This window comes from Taudactylus pleione, unplaced genomic scaffold (assembly GCF_031769625.1).
Source record: "Taudactylus pleione unplaced genomic scaffold, aTauple2 ptg000026l, whole genome shotgun sequence".
NCBI lineage: Eukaryota > Metazoa > Chordata > Amphibia > Anura > Myobatrachidae > Taudactylus > Taudactylus pleione.
The window spans coordinates 19,163,172-19,180,362 of NW_028284428.1; the positions used below are offsets into that span (position 1 = coordinate 19,163,172).

At 43.2% G+C, this 17,191-nt stretch overlaps 1 protein-coding gene across 1 annotated transcript in view; it reads left to right on the forward strand.

Annotated features, from left to right (window-relative positions):
* The first annotated feature begins 482 nt into the window (after nucleotides 1-482).
* Nucleotides 483-17,191, forward strand: part of LOC148539251 (interleukin-5 receptor subunit alpha-like) — a 175,928-nt gene continuing 159,219 nt past the window's right edge. The window contains exon 1 of the mRNA XM_088451520.1: nucleotides 483-545. The gene's annotated coding sequence lies outside the window, so the exon portion shown is untranslated. The remainder of the gene's footprint in view (nucleotides 546-17,191) is intronic.

The following is a 17,191-nucleotide window of genomic DNA, read 5'->3' on the forward strand; positions in this document are numbered from 1 at the left end:
GTAGTATGCATCAAGAATTTATTACTATGAAGTAAAGTGGTTTGTACTGGAAAGAATAAAAAACTATTGAAAAGAACATTGGTACTATATAGTTACAATACTGATAAAGATGAATGTATTTTGCATGAAAAAATTGTGGTTTTATGGTTTCAATCAATAAATATGAGAATCAAAAAGTCTAAACAGACATGGGATATACTGTGTAAACCTAGCACATGTTGCCGGTCCCAGGTAATGTAGTGAGGTACAGTAGAATGCTGTTATATTTTCCTATCAGTTCATTACTATAAGATTTATTCTGATGTTATGAAAAAATATTACATACACTTGATGTGTGGAGAACTTTCATTCCAGCTAATAATGCTGTAAATGTAAAAATAAATAAAGTTAAATTACACATATGAGGACCCAGCCCTCATCCCCCCTTCTCCAGCTGCCTCTTCCTGTCTCTAGCTCACTTGGAATACTCCTTTCATTAATCAGCTGCCTGCCCTAAGCACAGCATGAAACTCACTTCCTGACCCGGTTTTACATTCATTATAATTGTGAGTTGGAAACAACCCAGTTTTACTATTTATTTATTTATTTACATTTTTGCATTGCTACCGATTACAGAGACTGTTTCTACTGTAGTTTGTCAGTTGTGAAAGCAGACTCGTACTATATCTGGAAAGCTTAGATGTACAGTACTGTGTTTTTGTGTTTACTTTGCACTGTTTTTTTGTTTCTTACACTTATTTAGTTAGATATACTTGTTATGTGGCTTCTGTTTTCCTGTTGTGTATTTTTTTAATTTCAAGATACTGTAAATGTCATAACATGTTAAATGCTAATTAATGATTTCGAAATAATGTTGCCAGGCAGTGTGGAGAAATCTTCAGGCAGCCAAAACTAACATTTATATTTTAATTATTTTCACCTTTGTTATTGGTATTATGTATGGTGGAACAGCTATCTGGGAATTGTTAAAGGACAAGTCCCTAACGTAATAAATTTGTGACAAATCAGGATGTTCTCAAAGATCTTCTTGCAAATTATGCATAGTATGTGTAAGTAGATAAATAGAATGGCTGTGCAGCTATGGTAATTAGTAAAATGACTGTATTTCAATATAAAAACATACTTCAAAGATAGCAAATACATCACAAATACAGTAATAGATTACAAATATAGTAATAGATTAATAATAATAAATAACAAAAAAATTGAAAGGGAGACACACATCTTGGGGTCCTCCTGTCATAATATAAAACCATCCCCAAACTGGTCTGCCCAGGGCTGGTAATCTTCGAAAAAGGATCAACTATCCCTGGTCTTCTTAAACAAAAACAAACAAAAAAAATTTGATCTTCTGAACCCACTGACATTTTATACTGTATATAGTATAGCAAACCAAATGACAGGTCGCAAGTGATTTTCTACAATTTAGACCTCATAGACTAAGAGTCAGATCACTCTCAGCCAATCAGTGTGCCCTGTCATAGAAACCACCCACTGATGGAGAGCAGTCTGATTCTTAGCCAATCAGGCTTATAGTGCAGGAAAACATGTGGGAACTGTCATTCAGTTTGCTGTATTGTATATAGTAAAGCATGTCCATGGACTTGGGAGATCACAATTTTTTGTTTTTAGAAGACCTTGGACTTGGCAGACAGAATTCCAAGGTTTTGGAAAAGGCAGGGAGGGACCGATCACCTTCAGGGAGATTTTAAGTATGTAATGTGAGTGTGTAATAATGGGTTAAATCATTCGGTGTATACTGTCTTTTTTATATTTTCTTTGCAGTGGAGGTAAAAATGCCAATGGCCACTTACTGTCTGGGCCTGCTGGCCCTTGTGGTACTCCAACTGGTTGCATGCCAAGGCAGGATAGCTGGGACCTTTAGTCCCACTGCAAATAACAATAATACTTCTATCTTTTACAGATTAACTCTGCACCCATTACCACCAGGGGTACTGGGAATAGCCCAGGGCTGGTTGATTCAGGAGAGGGAGCCCCATTTTATTTTTGGGGTACCCACTTTCCAAGGATTGCCAGCCTTGGGCTGGTCAGTTAGGGGCTGGTTTTACATCAAAGCAGAGGGACCCCATGCTGTTTGTCTCCCTTCTATAGTGTAATTCCCCCGGCTGGTTTAGCCCAGTGCTGATTATAGGAAAATAGGGACCTCAAAAATTACTTAATGCAGGAAAAAAAATATAAAAAACCCCCCAAAAAATAAGAAATAAGAAGAAAACAAAAGAAACACAAGAAAAACAAAGGCCAACTATTGATAACCTGAAAAGGCAATTGCGTAAATAGTCGGCAAAACTTAAAAAAAGAATCCAAAAAATGTTTCAAAACACTCATATAACTACAAACATCAAGCAAATAATAAGTATTCTTTAAGTCCAAATGAAGCTACAGTGTTCGTTCTGTGTATCTAACGTGTCTCAAGCTGGAGTAATTGTTTTTCTCTGTCGCCTTCTCTCTTAGATGTTGGTACATGGTCTATGATTTTATAAGACAAAGTTGTACTGTACTGTACAGGAGTTTTTTCCAATGTATGCTAGGCCGCACGGGCAACGGATGATGTATATGATGAATTTGCTCGTACAACTTAAAACATGTTTTATGGCAATATGTTTTCCTGAGTGCGGATGCACAACATCAGGTTCGGTCTCTAAGTGCCTACAAGTGTTACAGCCAGTGCATTTGAAGCACCCTAGCTTTTTAACAAAGAAGTGTGTTTCCAAATCCAGCTTAGAGGAGGAAACAACATTATGCAGAAGCCAGTTTTTCAAATTTTTTCCCTTTTGCACCCTATCATTATCTTGACATTTTTTTATGGTTTAAGGCTGGAGTCAGTATTAATGATCGCCATAATTTTTTGGCAGTAGAATTTAGTAAATTACTTGCAGTGCTATAGTGATTAATGAACAGCATTGAACATTCCTTGTTCTGTCAATGTTCAGATTTTTTATTAGATGTGGGTGAACAAGACAAAGCTTTGGACTTGGCGACTACCAAATCATTCCAATTGTAACCTCTGTTTTGAAATGTCACCATCATTTTGTCTATGTCTGCTTCGGCTGTGGCAGCATCACTGGTGATACTTTTGACACTGAGAAATTGAGAATATAGAAATCTTTTTCTTAAAGATGCTGGATGATGACTTTGAGCATGGAGGAACATGTTGCAATCAGTAGGTGTATTGTAGATAGAGGTGTTGAATGTGGTGCCTGTCTATTTAATGTTCACATCCAAGAAGTGTTCTGTTTCATGGCTGCATTCAAACATGAATTTGATGTGGTCATGTAACGTATTGATTTTGCCCATGATGTTGGCAAACTCCAGTTCTGTCCAAGCCCATAGAACAAAAATGCCGTCTATAAACCTGGTAAAAAAATAATAAATGTAGGTTGAAATCTTGATTATCCAAAACAAAGTTTTTTTTCCACAGAAAACATGTATGCATTAGCGAAAGCCAGTGCCACATGGGAACCCATTGCACACCCCTTTCACTGCAGAAAGAATGATTCATCAAATAATAAATAATTCCTACTTAAGGTGTTTTCCAATAACTGAATATAAAACTGAATGTCTGGGACTTCATGGGAACAAAGGAATCACTCCATGTATTCAAGACCTTGTGTATGTGGTATACAGGTATACCAAGATAGCACATCAATTGTGCACATCATTAATGTTGGGTAATTGCTGTAACTTCCAAAGTTTGTCTAAAAAATAATGTGTCTTTAAGAAATGTGAGTTTTCATAATAAAAGACTGTGCATAGTAATCCAGGTACTTAGAGATAGAGTTTTATAGGGGTATTCAATATGGGAGCGAAAACTCAGTTTTTGCGATGTTTTCGCACCTATGACGTCATTAATGCAGGTTTTGCTTTTACACTGTATTCAATTTCAAAGACTTTTTGCAGGTTCGAAAAGTCTTTGAAAAAAAACTGGGATAACTTTTCACCACTGAATAAAGTGCAGAATTGGAGTTTAGGGGTGCAGGCTTAAAAAAAATAGCCTGCACCCTTCAGAATGACCCCTTGAAACGATCTGTGTAAAAAAAAAAAATCGGGACACCCCAAAAAAAGCACTTTGAATTTGGGGGCCCCCCCAAAAAATGTTGGGGAACAAAGTTAAAAAATAGCTAACTTGACTCTGGGGGGGTCCCCAAGTATGCCCCAGGTATTTTTTTCATTGCAGCTCCTTGCGCAAGTGGGTTTTTCACAATTTTTTCAAGTCTCTTTAGCAACTTTAAAACATGCGGACCCCCATTTTCAAGTACCCCAAATTTGCTGGGCATAGTTATTTTTCCCCAAAAAAATTCTAAATGCTCTTCTGCACCACTTTCTTCAAAGTCGCATTTATGCACTTGCTGCGGCTATTAGAAACCCCGACTTCCTTCAGGAGTTAAAAATGGGGGTACCCATAGTGATCCCCCATGTCTAGACATCATTAGGGGGGTTCCTAGAATATTTCCTGAAAATTCCCGTTTTTGTTAACCTGTAAAAAAAATTTGTAAAAATGTAGAAAAAAAATTACATAAGGTCCCCCCCGAAAGCCAAACCAGCCCCAGGCTTGCCAGCCAGTGGTGGTTTCTAAAATTACGGGGAACAAAATGTGTAGGGTTCCACCGTATTTTAGAAACCAACACCAGGCTGCAGGGACTAGTGCTGGTTTTAAATATAGGGGGCAAAAACAACGTGGGGTACCCCCTATATTTAAGACCAGCACCAGACCCAACTGACCGGGGTGTAATGCCACAGCCCAGAGACCCAATCACCGGGGCTCCAGGTCCACAGCATTACACCCCAAGTCGGTCAGCGCAAGCCGGTGATCTCGAGGGAGTTGGGGACCCCCAAAAAAAGGGTTCCCCCTCTCCCAAGCACCACAGGCTTATGCTTAAGCCTGGGGCTCATCCCCATACCCCTGGAGTGATGGGTATGGGGGTAATAGGGGGGCCAAATAATGTAACACTATTGTACTTTACAGTGGAACTACAAGTGCCAGCATGCCTGCCATTTTGCACTTGTGGAACTACACGTCACAGCAGACATGCAGCACCTGTAATTTCACTGTAAAATAAATAGTTAAAAAAAGACAAAACATACACACCGTGCCCAGTACCTATACCAGAAGTTTCTGTCCCCTTCTCCAGTAGAGATTCTTAAAACTTGGCCCTGTAAGGAAGATTTCATACTGGGACTAGTGCTGGTTTTAAATATAGGGGGCAAAAACAACGTGGGGTACCCCCTATATTTAAGACCAGCACCAGACCCTACCGACCGGGCTGTAATGCCACAGCCCGGAGACCCAATCACCGGGGCTCCAGGTCCACAGCATTACACCCCAAGTCGGTCAGCGCAAGCCGGTGATCTCGAGGGAGTTGGGGACCACCAAAAAAAGGGTTCCCCCTCTCCCGAGCACCACAGGCTTACGCTTAAGCCTGGGGCTCATCCCCATACCCCTGGAGCGATGGGTATCGGGGTAATAGGGGGGCCAAATAATGTAACACTATTGTACTTTACAGTGGAACTACAAGTGCCAGCATGCCTGCCTGACATGCGGCACCTGTAATTTCACTGTAAAATAAATAGTTAAAAAAAGACAAAACACACACACCGTGCCCAGTATAAGTTTATTACACACACCTACCCATTCACACATATACTCACCTATATCCTGGCGCTGGTCTCTGCAGTAATCCACGTACTTGGCAAAACAAAAAACGCCTTACCCGAACCCCGAATGAGCTATGAATATGCGTGTTCCCACGCATACTCATAACTCCCGAATGCCAGCTGACGGCACATCAACGGAGCTTGCAGTCCTGAGAGCCAATCAGCAGCCGTGCTGACTGTAGCGCGGCCGCTGATAGGCTCCGGCTACTGACAGTTCCCACGTGGGCGAGTCACACCACGTGGGAACTGTCAGTTGCCGGAGCCAATCAGCGGGCGCTCTACAGTGAGTGCTGCCGCTGATTGGCTTACGGGACTGCAATGCCCCGTGAAGTGCCAGCAGCGGCCATTCGGGAGCTATCTATATGTGTGACAACACATACAGACAGATCTGTGTCTTGCGTGGATCGGCTAAATGCGTTTTTTTTTTTTAATTCCCATGGATTACTGCGGAGACCGGCGCTGGATGTAGGTGAGTATGAAATCTTCCTTACAGGGCCAAGTTTTAAGGATCTCTACTGGAGAAGGGGACAGAAACTTCTGGTATAGGTAAGTATGTGTGAATGGGTAGGTGTATGTAATAAACTTATACTGGGCACGGTGTGTGTGTTTTGTCTTTTTTTAACTATTTATTTTACAGTGAAATTACTGGTGCCGCATGTCTGCTGGAACTTGTAGTTCCACAAGTGCAAAATGGCAGGCATGCTGGCACTTGTAGTTCCACTGTAAAGTACAATAGTGTTACATTACTTGGCCCCCCTATTACCCCCATACCCACCGCTCCAGGGGTATGGGGTTGAGCCCCAGGCTTCAGCGTAAGCCTGTGGTGCTCAGGAGAGGGGGGACCCTTTTTGGGGGTCCCCGACTCCCCCGAGATCACCGGCTTGCGCTGACCCTGCACTGTAATGCTGTGGACCTGGAGCCCCGGTGATTGGGTCAGTTGGGTCTGGTGCTGGTCTTAAATGTAGGGGGTACCCCACGTCATTTTTGCCCCCTATATTTAAAACCAGCACTAGTCCCTGCAGCCTGGTGTTGGTTTCTAAAATACGGTGGAAACCTACACATTTTATTCCCCGTAATTTTAGAAACCACCACTGGCTGGCAAGCCTGGGGCTGGTTTGGCTTTCGGGGGGGGGGGACGGGACTTATGTCATTTTTTTTGTAATTTTTTACTAATTTTTTTTTACTGGTTAACTAAAATGGGAATTTTCGGGAAATATTCTAGGGACCCCCCTAAAGATGTCTAGACATGGGGGATCACTATGGGTACCCCCATTTTTAACTCCTGAAGGAAGTCGGGCTTTCTAATAGCCGCAGCAGGAAAAAACACCTTGCAAAGCTATTTAAAAACCCGACTTTCTTTTGCAGGCAAAAATGGGGTTACCCATAGTGATCCCCCATGTCTGGACATCTTTAGGGGGGTCCCAGGCATAATTCCCGAAAATTCCCGTTTTTTCCCTTAAATGGGGTCAAGGGTAATTTTTTAAAAAACAGGGATAATTTTTCTAAGCACTATAGCAAGTGAAAAAAAAATGCAGAATAGGGGTTTGGGAGTGTAGGCTTATAAAAAATAGCCTGTAGTTTTGGGAATGTCCCCTTAAAAGGAAATGTAAAAAAAAAAATGTCTTAAAAAAAATCGGGACATCCTTAAAAAAATAAAAAAAAAATTTGGGTTTAAAAAAAAAATGAGGTAAAAAAAAAAACAAAGTAACAAAATTATTTCTGGTGGGGTCCCCAAGTATGGGGCGGGTGTTTTTTTTCATTGCACAAAGTAGCGGCAGGTGCATTTTTGCAGAATTTTTAAAAATTACCTTTAAGGACTTAAGAATATGCTAGTACCCATTTTCATGTACCCCAAATTTGATGAGACCACTTAAAAAAACGAAAAAAAACCTAAGTGCTCTTCTGCATCACTTCTTCAATGTCGGGAAAAAAAACACCTGCCGCGGCTATTTAAAACCCTGACTTTCTTCTGCAGGCAAAAACGGGGGTACCCATAGTGATCCCCGAGGTCTGGACATCTTTAGGGGGCTCCTACAATTAATTCCTGAAAGTTCAAGGTTTTTTTCGCCGATTCAAGTATCTCTGGGTCCCGTTTTCGACGATTTCAAATTGAGAATGGGGATAAGCGGGAGCGCGCGCGATATTTTTTTGCTGGCAAAACCTCCGATGTGTGGCGAAAACCTCGCTGGGAAGGTTAACGTTTCATATTGAATACCCCTATTAGAGTGAACCCCTGACTGATATAATTGGATGGCCCAGTGGGGACTGTAAATAATTATGAATATTCGGTAGTGTGTATATCAAAGGAACAACAAGTTTGTCTGTCATCAGTTGTTTGTTGGTTTCTGTACTTATCCAATTTAGAGGTGGCTTCAAATAAAATGGTGTCCAGTTCTTGTTTACATACAGGTTCAGGTTACATACAGCATCAATGCCATCAGAATTTGGAATAATAGTGTACAGGTTAGACGCATCCACACTACATAAAAACCTGTTGTGAGGAATTTTCCCAAGATTCAATAACTTATTCAAAAAAGATGTAATATCTTTTAAATACTCGGGGTGACCCATCACACACGGTTGCAGAAATGTGTCCAGAAACACAGAAGTGGGCTGGAACAAGGACCCCCGTGCTGAAATAATTGGACATCTGGGGGGGATTTCCAACCTGTTATTGATCTTAGGGAGTGTATACAATACAGAAGTGATTGGATGGCAGAGTATCAGTGCATTGCACAACTCCTAAGGTATAATACCTTCCATAACTGCACCATCCAAACATTCCTGTAATTCTTCTTAACCCATTGGGTAGGATTACCATCAAGGGGGGTATATACAGCAGTATCACTGAGTTGTGTTTTGTAGTCTACCAGATCTTGTAAAACAATCGACCCACCTTTATCAGCAGGTCATATTACAATATCAGTATACGATGACAATGACCTCAATGCCTGAAATTCATCACTGGACAAATTGTTATAACCCCTGGAAACAGACTTATGGATATTATTAACATCGATATCCACCATATTAAGAAAAGTCTTAATTGAATGATTATTAGACATGGGATCATATACAGATTTAGAAGTAAATTTTGACACTGATGGAGGGACATCAGTGGTCTTACAAACAATAGGTTTAGCCTTTGTGTCCCTAAACCTCTCATGTAGCTTCAGTTGTCTATTCAACTTGTATTTCTCAATCTCCCAGCTCATGCCATTAAAAGGGATTTTAGGCACATAAGATAGACCTTTAGAAAGTACCTTTAACTCAGACTTTGTAAGGTGTCTCTTCGATAGATTAAACATTATCATTTCTTTGATATTGGAGGTCTTCCTGGCCATCTCCTTCCTTTACCATTGTGGTCCACGCCGCGTGAAGCGTCTCCTTGTTCGGCGATTCATCTTCGGGTACGCACCCCTAAATGGACATGAGAAGGGACACCACAGATGTTATCACAATTATCAGAGTCACTGGTGGTGTTGGCGTCATGTGTCAAATCAGAATCATAATGAAATCTACTGAAGCCTCTGCATTGTGGTCTTTCTTGATCCCGCTGGCCACCACTAATCCACCTATATACTCTGTTCTGTTCTTAATCACTAACAACTTTAGCCAATTTAAGTTTTTTAAATTGAATCAAGTCCCTTTTATAGGTAGCAAGTTGTGTATTCAATTTCTCGAACCAATCAATCTGTGGGTCTGATGATAATCTGTCCTTATGCTCAGTTTCAAATGCAGTAATTTTCTCCGTTATGGAGTTTAATTCACTTGTAGCTTCCTCAATTACAAGGAGCATTAAGTGATAACTACATTTGTTTAGGACAGATATTCATTTCTTACAGAATGATGCAATGTGGTGACTAATAGTAGGACAAATACGAATTACGGACGCGAAACCCATGTGGAATGAGTTTTTCTTTATCGTAGTCACTAAGGGTAACCCCATGATAAATGTAGTCCAACTCATTTTGTTTTAACTTTAATAAATCTCTGTAAAGCTGTTCTGTAGATTTGGTGCCTGTCTCATTAAATGGCCCTTTAAACAAAATTGACTCAGCTTCAGACTCTGAGAATGATAAAATCTGCCCTTGGGTTTGCAAAGCCATATTAATAGCATCATACATATCATCCATAGTATCCATGCCTCCTTCTGCCATCATCAAGAAAATGAAAGGTGCAGTAAAGGTAACAAAAAAACACTAATGGGTGCCCGTTTCCAGAGAACGCTTGGTCCAGCAAAAAGCACTCTCAATAATACATACAGACTGCCATGTATGCAGCAACCAGTCCTGATGCCCTCCATGGAAAGCCAGCAACTTTCCAAATATATTCACAATAATGGCAGCACTACTGTATAAAGGCGGCAACAGGCAGGATTAATACATCAACGTTTCAATGCTTTAATGCATCATTTTCAAGATACAAAAATGGTAATACAAAACTACTTACTTATTCCCAGCACTACACCAAGTGTACAGCCATAGCATCCGGGTCTGGCCATAGAACGCCTAATGGGTCGCGCCGACGATGTCATCCAGTGGTCAACATGTCAATGGCTATGTATTTTGATCCTAACGAAAATGCATAGCCATTGAAATGTTGACCACAGGAAGACTTGTGTCATGTGTCTTATTGAAGTCTCTGAGTGCCGCATACACTCTGCTCTTCTATTATAGCATTTCTACTTTGACATACTGATGCTGGGAATGGGGTAAGGCTATTTTTGATATTAGGGAGTTCCGGATTTTTGGATTATATATATAATATGTATCCCTGCCATCAAATGTAAATCCTGCCTAGCTACTGCTCTAAAGGGTATATATACAGTCAGGTGCATAAATATTGGGACATTGACAGAATTTTCATATTTTGGCCTCTATTCACCACCACAATGGCTTTGAAATGAAATAAACAAGATGTGCATTAACTGCAGACTTTCAGATTTAATTTGAGGGTAATTACATCCAAATCAGGTGAACGGTGTAGGAATTACAACGATTTCTATATGTGCCTCCCACTCTTTAAGGGGCCAAAAGTAATGGGACAAACTAAACAATCCTAAATCTAACTTTCACTTTTTAATACTTTGTTGCAAATCCTTTGCAGGCAATTATAGCCTGAAGTCTAGAATGCATAGACATCACCAGACGCTGAGTTTCATCCCTGGTGATGCTCTGAAAGGCCTCTACTGCAAATGTCTTCAGTTCCTGCTTGTTCTTGGGGCATTTTCCCTTTAGTTTTGTCTTCATCAAGTGAAATGCATGCTCAATCAGATTCAGGTCAGGGGATTGACTTGGCCATTGCATAACATTCCACTTTTTAGCCTTAAAAAACTCTTTGGTTGCTTTTGCAGTATGCTTCAGGTCATTGTCCATCTGCACTGTGAAGCGCCGTCCAATGAGTTCTGAAGCATTTGACTGAACATGAGCATATAATATTGCCCGAAACACTTCAGAATTCATTCTGCTGCTTTTGTCAGCAGTCACATCATCAATAAATACAAGGGAACCAGTTCCATTGGCAGCCATACATTCCCATGCCATGACACTACCACCACCATGCTTCACTGATGAGGTGGTATGTTTTGGATCATCAGCAGTTCCTTTCCTTCTCCATACTCTTCTCTTCCCATCACTCTGGTACAAGTTGATCTTTTTCTCATCTGTCCATAGGATGTTGTTCCAGAACTGTAATGGCTTTTTTAGATGTTGTTTGGCAAATTCTAATCTGGTCTTCCTGTTTTTGTGGCTCACCAATGGTTTACATCTTGTGAAGTCTTCTCTTGATTGTTCACTTTGACACATATACACCTATCTCCTGGAGAGTGTTCTTGATTTGGCCAACTGTTGTGAAGGGGTTTTTCTTCACCAGGGAAATAATTCTTCTGTCATCCACCAAGTTGTTTTCCGTGGTCTTCCGGGTCTTTTGGTGTTGCTGAGCTCTCCGGTGCATTCTTTCTTATTAAGAATGTTCCAAACAGTTGATTTGGCCACATCTAATGTTTTTGCTATCTCTCTGATGGGTTTGTTTTGATTTTTCAGCCTAATGATGGCTTGCTTCACTGATATGACAGCTCTTTGGATCTCATATTGAGAGTCGACAGCAACTGATTCCAAATACAAATGTCACACCTAGAATCAACTCCAAACCTTTTACCTGCTTAATTGAAAATGAAATAACGAGGGTAAAGCCCACACCTGTCCATGAAATAGCTTTTGAGTTGATAGTCCCATTACTTTTGGCCCCTTAAAAAGTGGGAGGCACATATAGAAACCGTTGTAATTTCTACACCGTTCACCTGATTTGGATGTAGTTACCCTCAAATTAAATCTGAAAGTCTGCAGTTAAAACATATCTTGTTTGTTTCATTTCAAAGCCATTGTGGTGGTGCATAGAGGCCAAAATATGAAAATTCTGTCAATGTCCCAATATTTATGCACCGGACTGTACCTTAGCTCCTCTTTATTAAGGTCTAGGCAACCATTAGAACAGAAAGTCAAGTTAATTTTTCTTGTGACAGCACTGGACTTACCCACATTCACTCCCTTGCCTGTCAACCTTTCTTATTGTTTCAAAATCCTTCTCTCCCTGGTATGCTCTATCCTTCCTGTTGTCTCTCTCCTTTGTGCCGTCCACCTATGATCACATTATTTCATCTCCCCTCCAATCATTCCATTTTTTTTTCCTATCATGATGTCTCCTTATCTTTTCATTTAATCTTTATCTCATGGCATGTCTGTACGTTCCACCTCCCTCCTATATAGTTCCATAAAATCTAAAATAATAAAATCATATCATAACATCATGTTACAATCAGTGGCGTAACTAGGGTATTTGGAGCCCAGGGCAAATTTGAAAAGGAACCCCCCCTGATGTGCGGCAAAAAATGGGCATGGTCACTTAAAAATGGGGCGTGTCAACATGACACACACCTTTATTTTCACAGTGAACATTCCTATCCATATGTACCTTAACCCGAGTAGTACCCCTTATACAGTACCCCCAGTATGCAGTTGTGGTCCCTCTTATGCAGGCCCATAGTGGTGCCCCTTATACAGTATCCCCAGTAGTGGTCCCCCTTATACAGCCCCCAATTAGTTCCCTTTACTCAGTACCCCCAGTAGTGGCCCCCCCAAATGCAGTGCCCCATGTAGTGTTCCCCCTGATGCAGTGCCCCCAGTAGCAGTCCCCACAATGCAGTGCACCCAGTAGCAGTATCCTCTTATGCAGTGCCCTTTATATGGTGCCCCCAGTAGTAGTCCCCCCCCCCTATGCAGTGCCCTTTATATAGTGCCCCCAGCAGTAGTCCCCCCCATGCAGTTTTCCCAGTAGTGGTCCCCTTATGCAGGCACCCAGTAGTGATCCCCCCTATCCAGTGCCCCCTGTAGTGGCTCTTCCTATTATTGCCCCCAGTAGTGGTCCCCCGAGTGCAGTGCCTCTAGTAGTAGGCCCCTTTTATAATGCCCCCAGTGGTAGTTCTCCCCCAAGTAGTAGTCCCCAGTAGAGGTTCCCCCTCCCGATTAAGTGCCCCCAGTAGTAGCCCCCCCAGTAGAGGTCCTCCCAATAATGGTGCCCCCAGTAGTAGCCACCCCTCCCCCGTTGTGCCCCCACCCCCAGTAGAGGTCCCCCCAGTAGTAGCCACCCCTCTCCCCCATTGGGCGATAGGTTAAAAAAAATATATATATATATAAAAATATACTTACCCGAATCCACGCTGCTGCTGCTGCGGTCTGCGACTCCACTCCCGCCATGGCGCTGCCCGCCAGTCCTCCCGGGCTGGCGCGCTCAGCATTATGGGACAGACGTCATGACGTCTTTCCCATTACCCACTGCAGGAGCCGGACGGAAGTCCGGCTCTTGCAGTGGGTGCTGCAGCAGTCATGACTCTCATTGGCTGCTGTTTAACACATGCATTGCCGCCAGCGCTGGCGGCGATGCGTGTGTTATGCACAGCCTGAGCCCGCCTCCTGGCGCTATTGGGCAAGCGCTCAGGGGGAGGGAGCGGGCTCTGGTGTGCAGCACAGGACCGGCGCTGGAAGCCTAGTGCCGGTCCTGTGTAAATGTGTAGCACTGACCACACTCACTGCGGTCGGCGCTACACTGGCTAACTAGGGCGGGCGGGCCGGTACCGTGGCGCCCAGGGCATGCACCCGCTCACCCTGCCCTAGTTACGCCACTGGTTACAATACATAAATTATAATCTTGTAATATCAACCCATGATCATGATATATAGTTTATAATCTTATTACCGTGATCAGTATAATAAGTTAAAGGTAGTCAGTTGTTCAATACAATATCACAATGTTGACCATCTTTACTAGCTAACAATGGTTCACAAACAACATGTACTGTAGCTTGGATTAGTTTAAAAAAAATATATAATAATATAGATTGTAAGCTTGCAAGCAGGGCCTTCCTGCCTATATATCTGTGTGTTATTACCCAGTTTTGTTCTATTTATGTTTCCAATTGTAAAGCGCAACGGAATATGCTGCGCTATATAGAAACTGTTAATAAATAATAAATAAATAAATATTGTGAGGCTACAAATGAACCATTGTAGCTGTCAGAAGAGAGTGAACCTCATTTAGAGGTAGACACGCATGCTGAAGGGGGAAAGACTCCAAAAAAACATATTTACATGCATATGTTCATGTTTCTAGATGCCTCCAGCTCAAAAACCATAGCATTTGAACCATACATATGTCAAGAGTGAAAAAATGTTTCTACTTATCCCTACACAATAGCATAGAGGTGTACAAGTAACAGGGAGGATTTGATCATTGCTGATGCAGAATGTAAATGCTGGCAATATATTCTCTTGATACACTTGTTCATGGCTTGAGAGATGCTGGCAAAAATGGTGAAAGCAATAATAGGCAGGCAACAGTGGCGGACTGGGCCGGGGGGGCAGGGTGCCATCTGCCCCCCAGGCCGGTACAATGCTATTATTCCACGGCCGCCTGGCTGTGGGAGTACTGTAAGGCAGTCGCAGATGGTTCTTCAGCTAGATAGATAGAGCTGACTAGTTGCAGAGGCTAATCAAAAATGGCTGCCCCGTAGTAAGCTACAAAGAAATGGCCACTGTCGACCAATGGGGAGCCAGGTTTCCTTTCCCAGGAACCCTGGAGGTTGAAAAGTGTAAAAAGGGGGCGGGTCTTACCAGAGAGTCTGTCAGTGAAGAGGAGCTAAATTAGAAGTTTGATGGCACCCAGGGAGGAGAGAGATAGAGAGGGCAGAGGTGAGGAGTGATCCAGTGTACAGGAGATCCTGTGCTCCCTGTCTTTTCTATCCTTTTAGAAACCAGGCAAGTGGAGGGTGGAGCTTATATACAGTGTATGTGTCTCTCAATCTCTCTTATCTATCTATCTATCTATCTATCTATCTATCTATCTATCAATCTATATCATATCTATCTATCTATCTCATTTCTATCTATCTATCTATCTAATATCTATCTATATCTAATCTTGTATACAAATGATATCAGTGTGGCATAAACTTTGCAAGGGGGTTTTCGTTCTTTATAATATTCATTGTCGGAATTAGAGATGAGCGGTTCGAACTCTGAGGAATCCGAACCGCTCCGAACATTGGGGATCCGAGTCCACCCGAACCCTGTTCGGGTGTTCACCGCCTGACTCTGATCCCCGTTCGGGGCAGAACGGCGGCCGCCTGATGTCGGATTCTCACTAGAGAATCCGACATCAGGGCTCCTATTGTGTAGGGCAGAGCGCTGTGATAGCGCTCTGCCCTACACAGACACAAACACACAGCCGCCAGCGGCAGCTGTGTGTTTGTTACAGCAGCCAATGAGAGTCACACAGACTCTCATTGGCTGCTGTACGGAGGGAGCCGGCTGGAGCTCACACATGAGCTCCGTCTTCCGGCTCCCTCCTCAGCGTGTGACAGCAGAGCGGACGGCGCGGGAGCGGGGATACAGGTACGTTTTTTTCTGGTTTTTTTTACTTGTGCAAGGGCCGGGAGCGCTACTGGGGGGGGGTCTGCTACTGGGGGGGTCTGCTACTGGGGGTGCGGGGGGCCATACTACTGGGGGGGCCTGCTACTGGGGGGGCTATACTACTGGGGGGGTCTGCTACTGGGGGGGCCATACTACTGGGGGGGTCTGCTACTGGGGGTCCATACTACTGAGGGGCCTGCTACTGGGGGGAGCTATACTACTGGGGGGGGTCTGCTACTGGGGGGGCTTACTACTACTGGGGGGGCTTACTACTACTGGGGGGGCCATACTACAGGGGGGCCATACTACAGGGGGGCTACTACTGGGGGAGCCTACTACTGGGGGGGCATACTACTGGGGGGGCTGCTAATGGGGGGCATACTGCTGGGGGAGCTGCTAATGGGGGGCATACTGCTGGGGGGGCCTGCTAATGGGGGGCATACTACTGGGTGGCATGCTAATGGGGGGCATACTACTGGGGGGGCCTGCTAATGGGCATACTACTGGGGGGCATTCTACTGGGGGCACTGCATAGGGGACCCTACTACTAAGGGGACTGCATAGGGGGCACCACTGCTGGGGGCATTGTGTAAGGGACACCGCTACTGTGGGCATTGTGTAAAAGGGGCACTACTGTGGGCATTGTGTAAAAGGGTCATTACTGTGTGTCGTAACATAAATAAGAGACACTACTTTATGGTGTAATGTGAATCAGGCCCTATGTGCGGTGTAATGTGAATAAGATTGTGCACTGTGACTCCTTGGGCCGTAGCCCACTATGTAAACAAGTACTGTGATTCTGCTGGCTGTACCCCACTGGGTGGGTGCACTACTTTTCATTTCTGCCACTGCTGTGTGGCAATGTGTCATAGATGTGCTTTATACTGTGGTGTCTGTGTCGTTGTGCCGCTGATTTGTCGCTTAGTAACCAGTCAGCTCACTGCAATCTTTGGCCAATAATGTTGAAAACATTATTATAAGCTGTGATATGGTCTAAATTGACTGGAAATTAATGTTATTGAGGTTAATAATACTCTAGGAAGAAAAAAAAGACCAATTTATGTGATTTTAGCTTTTTTTGTCAATATTTGTAAAAAAATCCAAATCCAAATCCAAACCCAGTCACCGCAGTTTGGCAAATCCAAATCCAAAGCCGGACGACGAATTAGAACCAAATCCAAATCCGGCAAAAATGGTCCGGCGCACATCCCTAGTCGGAATTCAATCAAGCGCGATGCTGAATAGCCCTGGGATTGAGCTCTTGGAGCTATTCAATTCAGCGCTCTGTTAAGTCGGAGAAAGCCGGTTCTCACAACTTAACCTGGGTGTTTAGTCGTGAGAACCGGCATTCACTAACTTAAGTGCCGGCCGCATGGCTGTTAGCGCCGTGCTAAGCTGGCAAACAGCCGTGCGGCCGGCAGTTCTGTCGGATTTCTCCTTGCTTCCCCAGGGGGGTGCGAGAAGGAATCCTTTTGCCCGACTAAACATTGTGTTGAATTGATTAGCTTAAGGGGCTCCCTCCCGGAGCTATTCAACATCGCTTTGAATTGAAT